Source organism: Apium graveolens, chromosome 10 (genome assembly GCF_009905375.1).
Source record: "Apium graveolens cultivar Ventura chromosome 10, ASM990537v1, whole genome shotgun sequence".
Classification (NCBI taxonomy): domain Eukaryota; kingdom Viridiplantae; phylum Streptophyta; class Magnoliopsida; order Apiales; family Apiaceae; genus Apium; species Apium graveolens.
This window is the reverse complement of record NC_133656.1, coordinates 182254751-182269927: the sequence shown is the minus strand read 5'-3', so window position 1 is coordinate 182269927 and position 15177 is coordinate 182254751. Positions and strand designations below refer to the sequence as shown.

The following is a 15177-nucleotide window of genomic DNA, read 5'->3' as shown; positions in this document are numbered from 1 at the left end:
CATTAGCTTTGCAAACCTTTCACAGAGTTTGGCATTTGTAGAACCAAATATGATATCATCAACATATATCTGTATCAAAAGTAAGTCCTTTCCATGGTTGAGGTAGAACAAAGTTTTATCAATTGTACCTCTGTGAAATCCACTTTCCAGAAGAAATTGAGCTAAAGTCTCATACCATGCTCTTGGAGCTTGTTTAAGGCCATAAAGTGCTTATCAAGCCTGTAGACATGATTTGGAAGTTTGGAATCTACAAAGCCAGGAGGTTGTTCAATATATACTTCCTCTCCCAATTCTCCATTGAGAAAAGCACTTTTCACATCCATTTGAAAGACTTTAAACTTTTTGTGAGCAGTATAAGCCAAAAATATTCTTATGGCTTCCAATCTAGCAACTGGTGCAAATGTTTCATCATAATCAATACCCTCTTGTTGAGAGTAACCCTTAGCAACCAGCCTTGCTTTGTTCCTTGTAATTATGCCATCACTATCAGTTTTGTTTCTGAACACCCATTTTATGCCAATAATAGATCTGTTCTTTGGTCTTAACACTAGGGTCCATACTTTATTTCTTTCAAATTCATTCAACTCTTCCTGCATTACTTGCACCCAATCAGCATCTTGAAGAGCTTCTTCCACTTTCTTTGGTTCAGTTTGAGATAGAAAAGAGTGATAGAGACATTCATTTGATGTTGCAGTTCTAGTTCTGACACCTGCTTCATGATCTCCAATTATTAAGTCAGGTGTATGTGATTTGGTCCACTTCCTTGCAGATGGAAGTTGATTTCTAGAACTGGATCCTCCCCCATGATCCATGCTATCTCCATCAGCATTTTATGATGCTCCCCCTGTTGTTATGCTCTCTGAGACTTCAGAATTTGAGTTAGATTCTTCAGGATTTGAAGAATCAGAGTTTCCAGGATTATCAGAATTTGGCTCATCAGAACTTGATGAATCAGAACTTGAAGAGCCAGTGACAGGTTCTGATGCTTCTTGAGAGTCTTGAGTTGTGGTAGGATGTTCAGCTTACTCCCCCTGGACAGGTGCATTTTCCTTTGGAGTTGTTACCACAGTTTCAATGATATCAGAACTTAACCCGTCAGAACTTACAAGATCAGAGTTTAAGTCATCAGAATTTACAGTATTAGAGTTTAAATCTTCATTTTCAAATCTCAGCTGATCATGATCAATGAAATCTTCAAGTCCAGTAATCTTCTTATCATCAAAAGATACATTGATAAATTCCATGACAACCCTTGTTTTTAAATTATAGACTCTGAAGGCTTTTGTGGAAAGTGGATATCCAACAAAAATTCCTTCATCAGCTTTTAGATCAAATTTTGACAACTGTTCAGGATGAGTCTTAAGAACAAAACACTTACAACCAAATACATGAAAGTATTTCATTTTTGGCTTCCTTTTCTTCACTATCTCATATGGTGTTTTTCCATGCTTGTTTATGAGTGTAGCATTCTGTGTAAAACAAGCAGTCTACACAGCTTCAGCCCAAAAGTAGGTTGGTAGCTTTGCTTCATCAAGCATAGTTCATGCAGCTTCAATGAGAGTCATGTTCTTTTTTTCTACAACTCCATTTTGCTGTGGAGTTCCAGGTGTAGAAAATTCCTGTTTGATTCCATGCTCTTTGCAGAACTCTTTCATGATTGAATTCTTGAACTCAGTGTCATTATCACTTCTTATAATTTTAACCGAATCTTTGACCAACTTATCCAGCTGTCTGACATAATCAATTAGAGTAGATGCAGTTTCATTCTTCTTGTGCAAGAAATACACCCAAGTGTACCTTGTGAACTCATCCACTATAATCATAGCATATTTCTTCTTTGCAATAGACATGACATTAACTGGACCAAATAGATCAACATGCAGTAGGTGATAAGGCTCAAGAATTGAGGATTTAGTTTTGCTCTTGAATGAAGATTTTCTTTGTTTTGCCTTTTGACATGAATCACAAAAGCCATCAGGAGCAAATACTGATTTTGGCAGTCCTCTCACAAGATCTTTCCTTACTAGCTCATTTATATTGTTAAAATTTAAATGAGAGAGTCTTTTGTACCAATTCCAGCTTTCTTCAATTGATGCTCTACTCAACAGATAGATTGCAAAACCATCAGAACTTGTTAAAATCCTGGCTTCATAAATGTTACCATGCCGGTAACCTTTCAGAACTACTTTTCCTGTAGAATTGCTTATAACTTCACAGTGTTCTTCAAAGAAATCCACATGATAACCTCTGTCACAGATTTGACTCACACTTAGCAGATTGTGTTTAAGTCCTGAGATAAGAGCTACTGTCTCAATGATGACATTCCCAAGATTGATATTGCCATATCCCAGAGTTTTTCCCATGTTTCCATCTCCATAAGAAACTCCTGGGACAGCTTTCTCCACATAGTCTGATAGCAGGGCTTTATTTTTAGTCATATGTCCTGAACATCCACTGTCCAGCAATAGGATATCTTTCTTGTTTCCCTGCAATCACAAAGACCACTAATGGTTTGTTTTAAGGACTTAGACTTGCTTGGATCCTTCGGCCTTTTTTAGTTTGTTAGCATTTGCAGCGGATTTAGTTTTAGAGTTTATGCTAACATGCTGTTTATCAGAACTTATATCAGACTTTGTATCAGACTTTACACTAGAAGGAATTAAAGTAACTTTCTTCAAAGAAGGTTTTATTTGATAATAATCATAGTACAGACTATGATATTCCTTACAAGTATAAATGGAATGCCATAAACTACCATAATGAAAACAAGGATTTTGTGGCTTAAACCTAACAGACTGACTCTTAACTTCTGATCTAGGAGGTAAAGAGTTTATATCTTTATTTTTCCTGTAAAAAGAAGCAAGATGGTTAGCGTTTCCACAGTTATAACATTTCTTTCTAAGAGCATTACGAACAAGCATATAATTATTACTTTTATTCACACCATCCTTTCCATTCCTATTTTTCCTAGCTTCCTTTACCTTGTTGACATTCTTAATCTCTTTCAGCTTATGTTTAAGCTGCTTCTTTGTCATTAAGCCTATATTGACTTCAGCTGGTTTATCCTGTTCTAATTTGTTAGAAGTTGACTTTTCCTTGACTTCTGTCCTAGATTCTTTCATCTTTTCAGAATCAGACTTTACAGTTTTTGCTACAAACTTAACAGGATTTACCTTTGGCTTAGCAGTCTGTTTAACAATAATTGGCTCAATTTCTTCAGTTCCTTTTTCACTTTTATCATCTCCGTAACCTAAGCCCTATTTCCACTTTCCACTACTTAATAAATTCTGAGTTGATCTATCAGAGTTAGTCCAAGTTCTGATAATCTCTCTTTCTTTTTCTAAGTCAGCTTTTAGAGATTCATTCAATTTTAACACTTCATCTCTAACATATAAGGCATCATCTTTTTCTTTCTTAGTTTGATGAAGAACAACTAACTCATTTTCTAAATAATCATTTCTCTTTTTATAAACAGAATTTTCAGATGTTAATCTTTCACATGTTAAAGTCTGATCTCTATAACTAATAAACATGGTTTTAAGATATAATATCAACTCATTAATATCATCAGTATGAAAGGCATAAGTTATTTGAGGTACCTTCAATTCAGTAGTGTCAGGACTGCTGTCAGTATTTGCCATCAGGGCATAGTTCACCTCATGTTTAGAATCTGAAGTGTCTTTCCAGCTTTTCTTCTTTGTGACAAGTGCCTTGCCTTTGTCACTTTTTCCTTTCTTGCAGTTAGGAGATATGTGGCCTCTTTCACCACAGTTATAGCATTTGACATTTGAGTTGTCTCCTCTGTCAGACTTTCCTCCCTTCCCTTCAGACCTTCTGAACCCTTTCCTATCAGAACTTCCACTTTTCCTGGAAAACTTCTTGCCTTTTCTGAATTTCCTGTAGGCTATCTTTGTGATACCCTTCACCATAAGAGCACACAATTTCATCATCTCTTCATCAGCATCCATCTCATGTAAACTTTTAGTTTCTGAATCATCATCATCAGAATATGATGACTCTGAATCAGACTTTATGATGAGAGCCTTTCCTTTGCCCCTCTTTGAGGCAACAACTTCAGGAGATTCCTCCTCAACTTTAAGAGCAACTGTCCTTGACTTCCTTCCATGCCTCTTGCTCCTTTGATCCATCTCAAGTTCATAAGTCTTGAGCATACCATAAATTTCATCAAGAGCAGTAAGGTCATAGTTGTCTCTCATGGTAGTAGACTTTAAATCCCAATTTTTAGGAAGAGCTAAAAGGAATTTTAGATTTAAATCTTCAAGATCATATTCCTTGTCCACTAGTGACAGATCATTCAAGAGTTTGACAAACCTGTCATATAAGTCAGTTAATGACTCATCAGATTTTGAGTGAAAGTGCTCATACTCTTGAGTGAATATTGTCCTCATATTCTTCTTGATTGCATTAGTTCCCTGGCATCTTGTCTCCAAAGCATCCCATATCTCTTTTGCAGTTTTGCAATTAATTACCCTGTTTGACATGATATTATCAATGGCACTATGCATCAAATGCCTTACCCTTGCATCCTTGGCAATAGATGAGAGGTCTTCAGCTGTTTACTCAGCTTTCTCCTTTAGTATGGTCTTTGCTGGTTGATCAACAACTACAACAGAGAGCTTGGTAGGCTTATGTGGTCCTTCATTAATTATGTCAAGGTATTCTGGATCTGTAGCTTCCAGAAACATAGCCATCTTCACTTTCCATATGGGATACTCAGAAGGTCTCAGTATGGGAACCCTAATAGTCTCATATCGACTGTGGGTTTGAGTCTTTTGAGTTTCTTCAGATTTGGTGGGCTTAGTTGGAGTTTATGCTTCTTCAGACATGATTGTTTGGATCTTTACTGTATGTGTGTTAACAGATATGCTCTGATACCACTTGTTAGGTCACACAACATTGTAGAAGGGGGTTGAATACAGTGTTTATACAATCAAATCGATTTAACACAAGTATGTAACAAAGATAAAGTATATTGAATAAACTCTGTTACAATATGAACTGTTGTTCTCTCTCAGTGATGAACAAATATCACTAAGAGCTTCTAGGTTACAATGTATAATCTTCTCGATAATGATAACACATCTAGTGTAAACCCTAAGTCTGTGTTTATATAGTACAGTTACAAGATAACTTTTAATTGATATGGAATATAATTCTGTCTCCTAAAATATATCAATCAGATATCTTCTACAAGTCTTCCAGTCTTCTAACTCTTTCCATGCATATCTTCTTTTGTTTTAGTCTCGATCTTCTACTGTAAATCAGCTTCTTTCCTTATCTGTAAGTCTTCCCGCACTTAAGTTCTGATATGACCTTAAGTTCTGATATTAAGTTCTGACTTCCAGTAAGTCCTGATTTTAGTAAGTCCTGATATGTCCTGTTTATTAAGATCTGAAAACTAAACATAAATCATATTAGACATGACATCTCAAATATATCTAACATTAACAGATATACTATCGATACTAGATTAATAACCATAACTTGTTTTTCATCAAAACAATCACAAGTTTATAACTAGAATAGACGTTAAACGCATAATGACTCACAACACCTCCTTTCTACTAGAGTTATACAAGGATTCATGCTATTATTGAACACATAACAAAGATGCTTACTTGACCGTGTAATGAATGAGGTCCCAAAAGACTTATGCAATAATACCCATGTAGCGAGCATTAGGTTAGCGGATCCCAGACTATAAAAGCCTTAGGTCACTAGGCACAAAGTCCCCTAAAACTTAATAACTTGAGTATTAAAGAGCTCACTCTTGATCAATTATGCATAAACACATTTTTTTTCTTTTCTCTTTTTCTTTTCTTTTCTTTTTTTTCAATAGTTTCTGAATGAGTGTGTTTCGCTCCATCTCATTCAAACCTAGACTACTCATAAAACTATGAGCCGGCTACTAGCCATTTGATGCCTAGCCTTACAACAACTAGCAATGAAATCCTGCTTTTCTCCCGTTTAAAAATCAGTGCTTTTACGTCATTACGAGAATATCACAAATTCTAAATATAACCAAGTGATTAAATCTCAACAACAAACAAGTATGATCATGATCTAGATCAAAAGTAACCCTATAAGACTTTGTGAAAATATTTGTTTCTGGCATGTAAATCAATTCATTAGGACTTAAACATCCCTCTATTCGTCATCACCACACTCAAATCAACATCAACTTATCAAATAGCATAGTTCATCTTAAGGGATCATGCTAAATATGTATGCAAATGCAACTATATGAAATCACATAAAAAAACAAACAAATATGTCCTATATGAAGAATCATGCAACACTACGAATGAAATACAACTATATGCAACATGAATCCATATGGACACACACAAACTAATCCTTATATTATCACCCCCAAACTTAAAATTTTCAATGTCCTCATTAAAGGTAATAATAAGGATTTCAGACATACCTAGTCGTCGGAAAGATCACCCTCCTCAGGTGGAGGATCAGGTGGCCAATCAACCTCGAAACCAGTGGCTCGGAAAATAGTGCCCAAATCTTGTGTCAAATCTGCAGCAAAATGACGGTGAATGTCGTGCATGGCCTCCATACACCTAATTACTCGCCTGTACTGCTCATCACCAACACCAGTCCTATCAACTACCTGTTGTACATGAGAAGAACCCTCTGTAGGCACTGGAGGATTCGTTCGACTACCTTCTACATCATCAAAAATATATCCCAAGCCTTTATCATGTGGTGCACCTAAGAATGCATAACTCAAGTGATCTGGTAGTGGGTGAAGCTCAAATGTGGAAACATTTTCAATAGGTGGAATTTTCAGCTCTGCTAACCCAAGAGAATCGAATGGCATATCCAACTTCCTCTTCCATGGAGGTGCATTCAAAACCTGCAGTTGCTCTGCTCCTTCCTTGTCATCAATAACTGATTTCCCCATTAAGGATCTCTCTAAGGTCTCTGACTTTGGCAATTGCTCAAGTTCCGAATTCACGACAGAGTCTACCCACTCTACTTTAAAGCACTCCTCTTTAGCTGTGAGTAACTTTCTTTCCTTGAACACATTAAAAGTGACCTTTTGATCGTGAACCTTCATCGTAAGCTCTCCTTTTTGCACATCGATCATAGTTCGTCCAGTAGCTAAGAATGGTCTCCCCAAGATAATGGGAATCTTCTTATCCTCCTCAAAGTCAAGAATTATAAAGTCATCAAGAAAGATAAGTTTATCCACCTTGACCAAAACATCCTCCACTATACCTCGTGGATAAGCGATGGAACGATCAGCTAGTTGTAATGACATGTATGTTGGTTTCGGATCAGGTAGACCAAGCTTCTTGAAGATAGATAAGGGCATCAGATTGATGCTAGCTCCCAAATCACATAAACACTTGTCGAAAGACAAGTTCCCAATAGTGTAAGAAATAGTGAAGCTTCCAGGAACTTTAAGTTTCGGAGGCAACTTCTGTTGCAGCACAACACTGCATTCCTCCGTAAGAGCAACGGTCTCTAAGTCATCGAGCTTCACTTTCCGAGAGAGAATACCTTTCATAAACCATGCATATCTAGGCATCTATTCAAGATCTTCAGCGAAAGGTATGTTGATATGAAGTTTCTTGAACACATCCAGAAACTTAGCAAATTGCTTATCCAACTTCTGCTTCTGCAGCCTTTTAGGACAAAGGGGTGGAGGATAGATCTGTTTCTCCCCTGTATTACCCTCAGGAGGAGTGTGTTCCACAATAGTCTTCCTTGGTTCCACCTCTGCTTTCTTCTACACTTCTTCTTCAGCCACAATCTCATTTTCTGGAATTGGAAAGGGTGCAGATGCACCTACATTCTGGACAGAATTTTCAGACTCTTCATCTTGCTGAATTTGGGGACTTGCGACCCTTCCAGACCTCAAGGTGATGGTGTTCACCTGTTCTTCAACTTCCCTCTCACCTGGATTGGCTTCTGTATCACTAGGAAGCGTTTCTGGTGGTCGATTCAATAAGGCATTAGCAATTTGCCCTATTTGGTTCTCCAGATTCTGGATATAAACAGCCTGGCTTTGGCATATAAGAGCCTGATTTTTGCACATAAGCGGCAACTCCTCCAATTCAGATTTTTCATTCGAAGATAGACCTGCACGTCCATGAGTTTGTTGTTGAAGTTGGAGTTGTTGTCTTGGTGTGAATTGTTGCTGAAACCAGGAAGATTGAATTGCTCATTTCCAAACTGCTGGAACGACTGTTGCATCGCATTCTGATTGTTGCTCCATCTAAAGTTAGGACGATTCCAGTTGTCAGGATGCTAAATGTCTGGAACTGGTTGTTGCGATCTCTGAAAGTTGCTCACAAACTGAGCTGATTCACTAGATATAGCACATTGCTCCGTCGCATGCGAACCTGCACACAGCTCACAAACTCGGGTTATCTGATTAATACCATAGTTAGCCAGAGAATCGATCTTCATAGATAACTCCTTTAGTTGAACAGTGATAGTTGTAGCTGTATCCACTTGAAGAACTCCTGCTACTTTTCCCTGTGGCAATCTCTGAGTTGGATATTGATATTCATTAGCAGCAATCAGTTCAATAAGAACATAGGCTTCCTTATAGCTCTTTGCCCATAATGTTCCACCTGATGCTGCGTCGAGAATGGGTCTTGACTGTGCTCCCAACCCGTTATAAAAGTAATTGATGATCATCCAATTAGTAATTCCATGATGATGACACTTCCTAAGTATCTCCTTGTAGTTCTCCCAAGCTTCATATAAAGATTCTTCCGATTGCTGCGCATATTGAGTAATAGCGTTTCTGATTGCAGCTGTCTTTACCATAGGGAAGAATTTAGTGAGATACTTTTGAGCAAGATCTTCCCAAGTAGTAATCGAACCAGTTGGTAGAGAGTGTAACCAGCTCTTAGCCTTGTCCCTTAGAGAGAATGGGAACAGTCTCAGCTTCACAGCATCTTCGGAAACACTGTTGAACTTGAAGGTATCGCAGATCTCAATGAAATCCCTAATGTGCATATTGGGATCTTTCTGTTGGAGAACCCCCAAACTGGATTGAATTCTGCACACATTGAATTATTCCAGGCTTGATCTCAAAGGTATTAGCTGTGATAGCTGGCCTGATAATGCTAGATTGAATGTCATTGATCTTGGGTTGAGAAAAATCCATCAAGGCTTTCATTCGTGTTGCTGGATCTCCCATTGTAACGAGTAACTGAAACACAACAAGTAAACCGTGAAAGTAAAAGAGTCCAAGTCAGTGAACTTTAACGACCACTGATGACAAGCACATAAACTAAACAATTAACAACACCGAGTCCCCGGCAGCGGTGCCAAAAACTTGTTAGGGCGAAAATACGCGCTAATATTCATGCAAGTATACGCATTTGCAAGTAGTATAAGATATAAATCAGATTCAATCCCACAGAGACTGGTTTAGGTTAAGTTCAATTTATACACCTATGCAACAATGTATGGTTATCGCTCAATGTTAAGACAAATAACAAATTGGGTTTTGATTAAACTAAGAGATCATATTAAATAACATTAATTAAGAGAATTGAGGTTGAATTACTATATATGACAAACATGGGATCCTAACTTCAATAAATACTTCATTCAATAGCCTTTTTGTTCTTAACCTTAGCATGCAATGGTGATGACACTAATAAGATAACACGAAACTAGTAAACGCCAACTTTCGTTGTATGGATACCCTACTACCAAGCATCCACAAAAGAGATAGAAGTTGAATAGACACCAATTATGCTTAGTCCTTATATGTCTATAAGAAATGAAAACATAACGGTTTAATGCGTAAGTTATCTATCGTGATTACATAGGGCAAGTAAGATGGTTAAAATTACCTACAAATCATGCATAACAATAACACATGAACCTATGCTAGCATGGCAAGTTCTAAATCTCTATATTCACTTACGCTTCAATAGAGATTAACACGCTATCTTATATGTTAGCTACGTACATAAGATGAATAAGCACAACTAATACTAGGATATCAATCAATCACCACACACCAAGATATTAAAATAAATTAATCAATCAATCACCACACACCAAGATATTGAAACAAATTAACTAAAGAAATCCATAAGTAAATCCGTTAGAACCCCACGATAACGATTAGTTCATAATCGAACTCATCGTCACCATGGGTTCCAATGAAAGCATGATAATAAACAATATAAGAGTGCTAGGCTTCAAGAACAAATCGAAAATGAGCATCCAAGTATCAACTATATTAGAGAAAACAAAAGTATTCTTCTCCGTAGCCTTCTCGTGCTCTCTAGATCTTCTTATTGCTCTCTCAGGCCTCCTTGTTGTTAAAAACGTCTTTTAAGGGTATATATAAGCTCCAGGATGACCAGGACTCTCAACATATTCAATTTCGAGTAAAATCAAGATTCTGGGGCAGAAACCGGGTGCAGCCTTCGGGCGCGGCCTCACTGACATTCTGGAATTTTTCTGACAAATCTTCTTTTGGCCATATCTTGAGTTCTGCTCGTCAGAATTAGGCGATTAAACTGCCCATGTGAAGCTAACGAGATTCTCTACAAATTGAGAATAATCTAGACTTCCAATTATGATATATTTTCATCATTTTTCCTTCAAAAGCTCCTTTTTTCATTTAACTGATGCCTGAAATGCAATAACGCAAAAACACATCAAAAATACCAACAACTTGAGTCCAAAACACCAACTTAAGCTTGAAATGAAGCATTCCAAGTAGATATGAAATCCACTTATCAGTTATCTTGTATAAGTGAAATAGAGTTAACTGCTATAAAGATGCTCTCAACGGATGTTCCAAAAGTTTTCAACGGATGATCAACTAGAGTTTCAACGGATGATCAACCAGACTCTCAACGGATGATCAACTAAAGTCTCAATGGATAATCCCACAGAGTTTCAACGGATGATCAAATTCAAAAGCAGTTGATAGTGACTTGACAGTCACATGCGTTGATTGTAGCTCCTTCTTGTTCAGGGTCATTAGATGAGATGCAAATAGAATGTGGCAGCGTATTTACAGGTTTTAGAGAACAAAGAAGCATTTCCATTTCCATGCTAAACTGAAGATATTCAAAGATGCTGGATAGAGAAATGAAGAAGCATATAATTAGACTAAGAAACATTTTGTCTTATTTGTTTGTCTTTTTATCATGTAACTTGGTGACATATAAACCAAGGGTAGCAAGTAGAACATTATAAAAGTTAGTAAGCAATTACCGAAGAAATAGAAAAAGCTATATCTTTAAAGAATTTCTCTGTTCTTTGTAAGTTCAACTTGTAAGCAACTGTGTGCAAATCTTGCATCACAGAGTTCTCGAATATATATATATATATATATATATCTGGTGAAAAAGTTCAATCCACCAGAAAGTTTTTAAATACTTGTATTTAATTATTTTGTATTTGATTTCTTCAATACTTTCATTCCGCACTTTAGCTAAATCAAACACAGTTATATATTCAAAGTAGAACAGTTCTTAAAATCCAAAAAGTAGCCAGAATTACATTCAACCCCCCTTATGTAATTCTTTGTTATATTATTTGGGAATAACAATTGGTATCAGAGCAGGCTCTTGAAGAACAAAGAGTTTAAAGATCCCGAAAACTAACAAGATGAGCAGAAAAGATGTTGAAGTAAAGATTCCATTTCTGGACAAAGACAATTATCACCATTGGAAGGTGAAAATGCACCTGCATCTCCTCTCTCAAGATGAAGAATATGTGGACTGCATTGAGAAAGGTCCTCATGTCCCTATGAGAGCTGCTACATGAAATGAGCCATCAATCCCAAATCCTAGAGCAGAATGGTTTGATCCCGATATTGAGTAAGTTTATAAGGATAAGAAGTCCATGAACATTTTGTTTAATGGTGTTGATGGTGACATGTTTGACAACATCATAAATTACAAAATTGCTAAAGAGGTACGGTATACAATTCAAGTTATCTGTGATGGAACTGAGCAGGTAAGGGAAAATAAGATGCAACTCTTGATTCAGTAATATGAGCATTTTTATAGTGAAAAATGTGAGTCACTCACTGAAATTTTTCGTAGGTTTCAAAAACTACTAAATGCTCTAAAGCTGCATGGAAGAGTCTATCAGACAAAAGACTCAAACCTCAAATTCCTTAGATCTCTACCAAAGGAATGGAAGCCTATGACAATCCCACTAAGAAACTCTCAAGGTTACAAGGAATTCACCTTGGACAGACTATATGGGTTTCTAAAGTTCTATGAGCTTGACATAGAGCAAAATGAGAAGATGGAGAAAGGAAGGAAGAAGGGAGGAATCATTGCATTCATTGCTGAGCAAGAGATAGAGAAAGAGATAAAGGTAGAAACCGTGGAATCTGCACCAAACCCTAGAATTTGTGAAGGCAAAGGAAAAGGGCTAGTAGCTGAACATGAAGACCATCTTAGTCAAGATGATATGGATGACATAGATTCGCATATAGCTTTTCTATCCAGAAGATTTTCCAGGCTCAAATTCAAGAAGAATTTTGGAGCATCCAAGCCAAACAGAAACATGGTTGAAAAGTCAAAATTTAAATGTTTCAAGTGTGGCTTGAGTGGTCATTTTGCAAGTGAATACAGTAAGCCTGATTCTAATAGAAAGAAGTTTGAGCCTGTAGATTACAAAAAGAAGTACTTTGAGTTGCTCAAACAAAAAAAAAGGGCTTTTCTAACTCAGGAAAATGACTGGGCTGCTGATGGATTAGAGGAGGATGAGGATACAAGCTATGTTAATCTAGCACTTATGGCCAAATCAGATAAAATAGAAGTCGGTTCATCTAGTAATCAGATAATCACCACTAATCTATTATATTTATCTAAAGCTGAGTGTAATGATGCTACAAATGACATGTCTACTGAATTATATCATCTGCGTGTTACACTTAAATTTTTCACTAAATAAAACACTAAAATTAAAGAGAATAATTTATTTTTAAGTGAAAGAAACAATATGTTAGAAACTCAATTTGTTGAGTTTGAAAATCTAAAGATGGAGTGCAAGATTGCCAAAGATGAATTGACTGAATCCTTAAAGAAAGAGGATATATTAAGAAAGTAACTTGAACGAGAACATGAAGTAATTAAGGCATGGAAATCATCTAGAGATGTCTATGCTCAAATTACTAACGTTCAAGGTATAGAATCCTTCTGTGATGAAGCCTGGAAAAAGAGCAAGGAGAAACTGAATCCCAACTTGGAAGAAGGAGTTTCAACGGATATGGATTCGATGGATGATGAATGTTATCCGTCGAATGATCAAAAGAATTATTCGTCGAAAGACAAGGAACCACATCCGTTGAGTGAAAGAAATCCAATTAGCAAATCCTAGCTAGCTAAGTTAAATGAGAAATATGGATCAGTTTCCAAGAACTTTGTTTCAGGAGAAATAAGTCAAGTGAAAAAGAACAAGAGAGTCAATGTAGAGCATCTGTCAATCAAGCAATTGAATGACAGATTGGAGAAAATAGAAGTTAAAGAAGAATAAAAAAGGAAAAACAATAGGAATGGAAAAGTAGGAATTAACAAATATAACAACTACAGACCTGATAAATATGCACCAAAAAAAATTTGTGTGAAATGTGGTAGTGTTAATCATTTTTCTGTTAATTTCAAACTTGTTATGCCTGCACCCATGTCTATACCTTCTTCATTTCCTAACATGCCTACAATGCCTGTGAATGTTATGCCTGCCCATAATTTGAATGCACAATATGCTAATATACCATTTGCACAAAATCTTTACTGTGATGCATTTGGTATGCCACAAATGCCATTTAGCATGCCTTACTTGAATAACATGTTTGCACAAAATATGCCTTTCGATGTTAACCAACCTATGCATGATAATTCAGTGATGATACTTGGTTTTAAAGGATCTACTCAATTGACTAAGGATGAATCTCAGATACCCAAGTCAAATGAGGACAAGCCTAAGAAACCTAAGAGAAAGGCTAACGAAACAGGCCCCAAGGAAACTTAGGTACCCAAATCAGCTTGATTTGATTTTGTTGTGTGCAGGGAAATAGAAAGAATCTTTGGTATTTGGATAGTGGGTGCTCAAGGCATATGACTGGAGATTCTACCATGCTCACTTAGTTCAAGGAGAGAGCTGACCCAAGTATCACTTTTGGAGATTACAACAAGGGTTATACTGTGGGATATGGCTTGATTTCTAAAGACAATGTCATCATTGAGGAAGTTGCCCTAGTGGATGGACTTAAGTATAATCTATTAAGTTTCAGTCAGCTTTGTGACAAGGGCAACTCAGTTACATTCAATACTGAAGCCTGTGTTGTGACCAACAAGAAAAATAATAAAGTGGTTCTCACTGGAGTGAGAAAAGGAATGTGAATCTAGCTGACTTCAACTCATCAAATGCAGAATCTATCACTTATCTCTTTAGCAAGGAAAGTCAAGATGAAAGTTGGTTGTGGCACAAGAAGTTGTCCCATCTTAATTTCAAGACTATGAATGAACTAGTCATGAAAGATTTGGTAAGAGGCATTTCTCAAGTGGAATTCTCAAAGGATGGATTGTGTGATGCATGTTAAAGGGGAAAGCAGATCAAGGCATCATTATAAAAGAAGCTTGATTCAACAATTGAAAAATCTTTACAACTACTGCACATGGATTTATTTTGGCCATTCAATGTGTTGTCCATCTCAAAGAAAAGATACTGCCCGGTAATTGTGGATGATTTCTCAAAGTTCTCTTGGACATATTTTCTCAAATCCAAAGATGAAGCTAGTGAAATCATCATCAATCACATAAGGTAAGTTAACAATCATCCTGATTTCAAAGTTAGAAGAATTGGGAATGACAATGGAACTGAGTTCACGAATTCTGTGATGAGATTGTTTTCTGAAGAGAATGGGATCATGCATGGGTTTTCAGCAGCAAGAACCCCACAATAAAATAAAGTGGTGGAAAGAAAGAACAGATCTCTAATTAAAGCTGCAAGAACAATGCTAGAAGAATCAAAGTTACCAACATACTTTTGGGCAGAAGCTGTAAATACTGCATGCTATACTCAGAATATCTCTTGGTTAATCAAGAAAAATGTATGACACCCTACCAGTTGTTCAAGAATAGGAAGCCAACAATAAACTTTCTTCACGTCTTTGGCTGTAAATGCTAT

At 36.6% G+C, this 15177-nt stretch overlaps 1 non-coding gene across 1 annotated transcript; it reads left to right on the top strand.

The window, feature by feature from the left end:
• The first annotated feature begins 8698 nt into the window (after nucleotides 1-8698).
• On the top strand, nucleotides 8699-8805 carry LOC141694891 (small nucleolar RNA R71). The gene has a single exon (XR_012564170.1). It is a non-coding gene; the product is annotated as a small nucleolar RNA R71 (small nucleolar RNA).
• Nucleotides 8806-15177: the final 6372 nt, after the last annotated feature.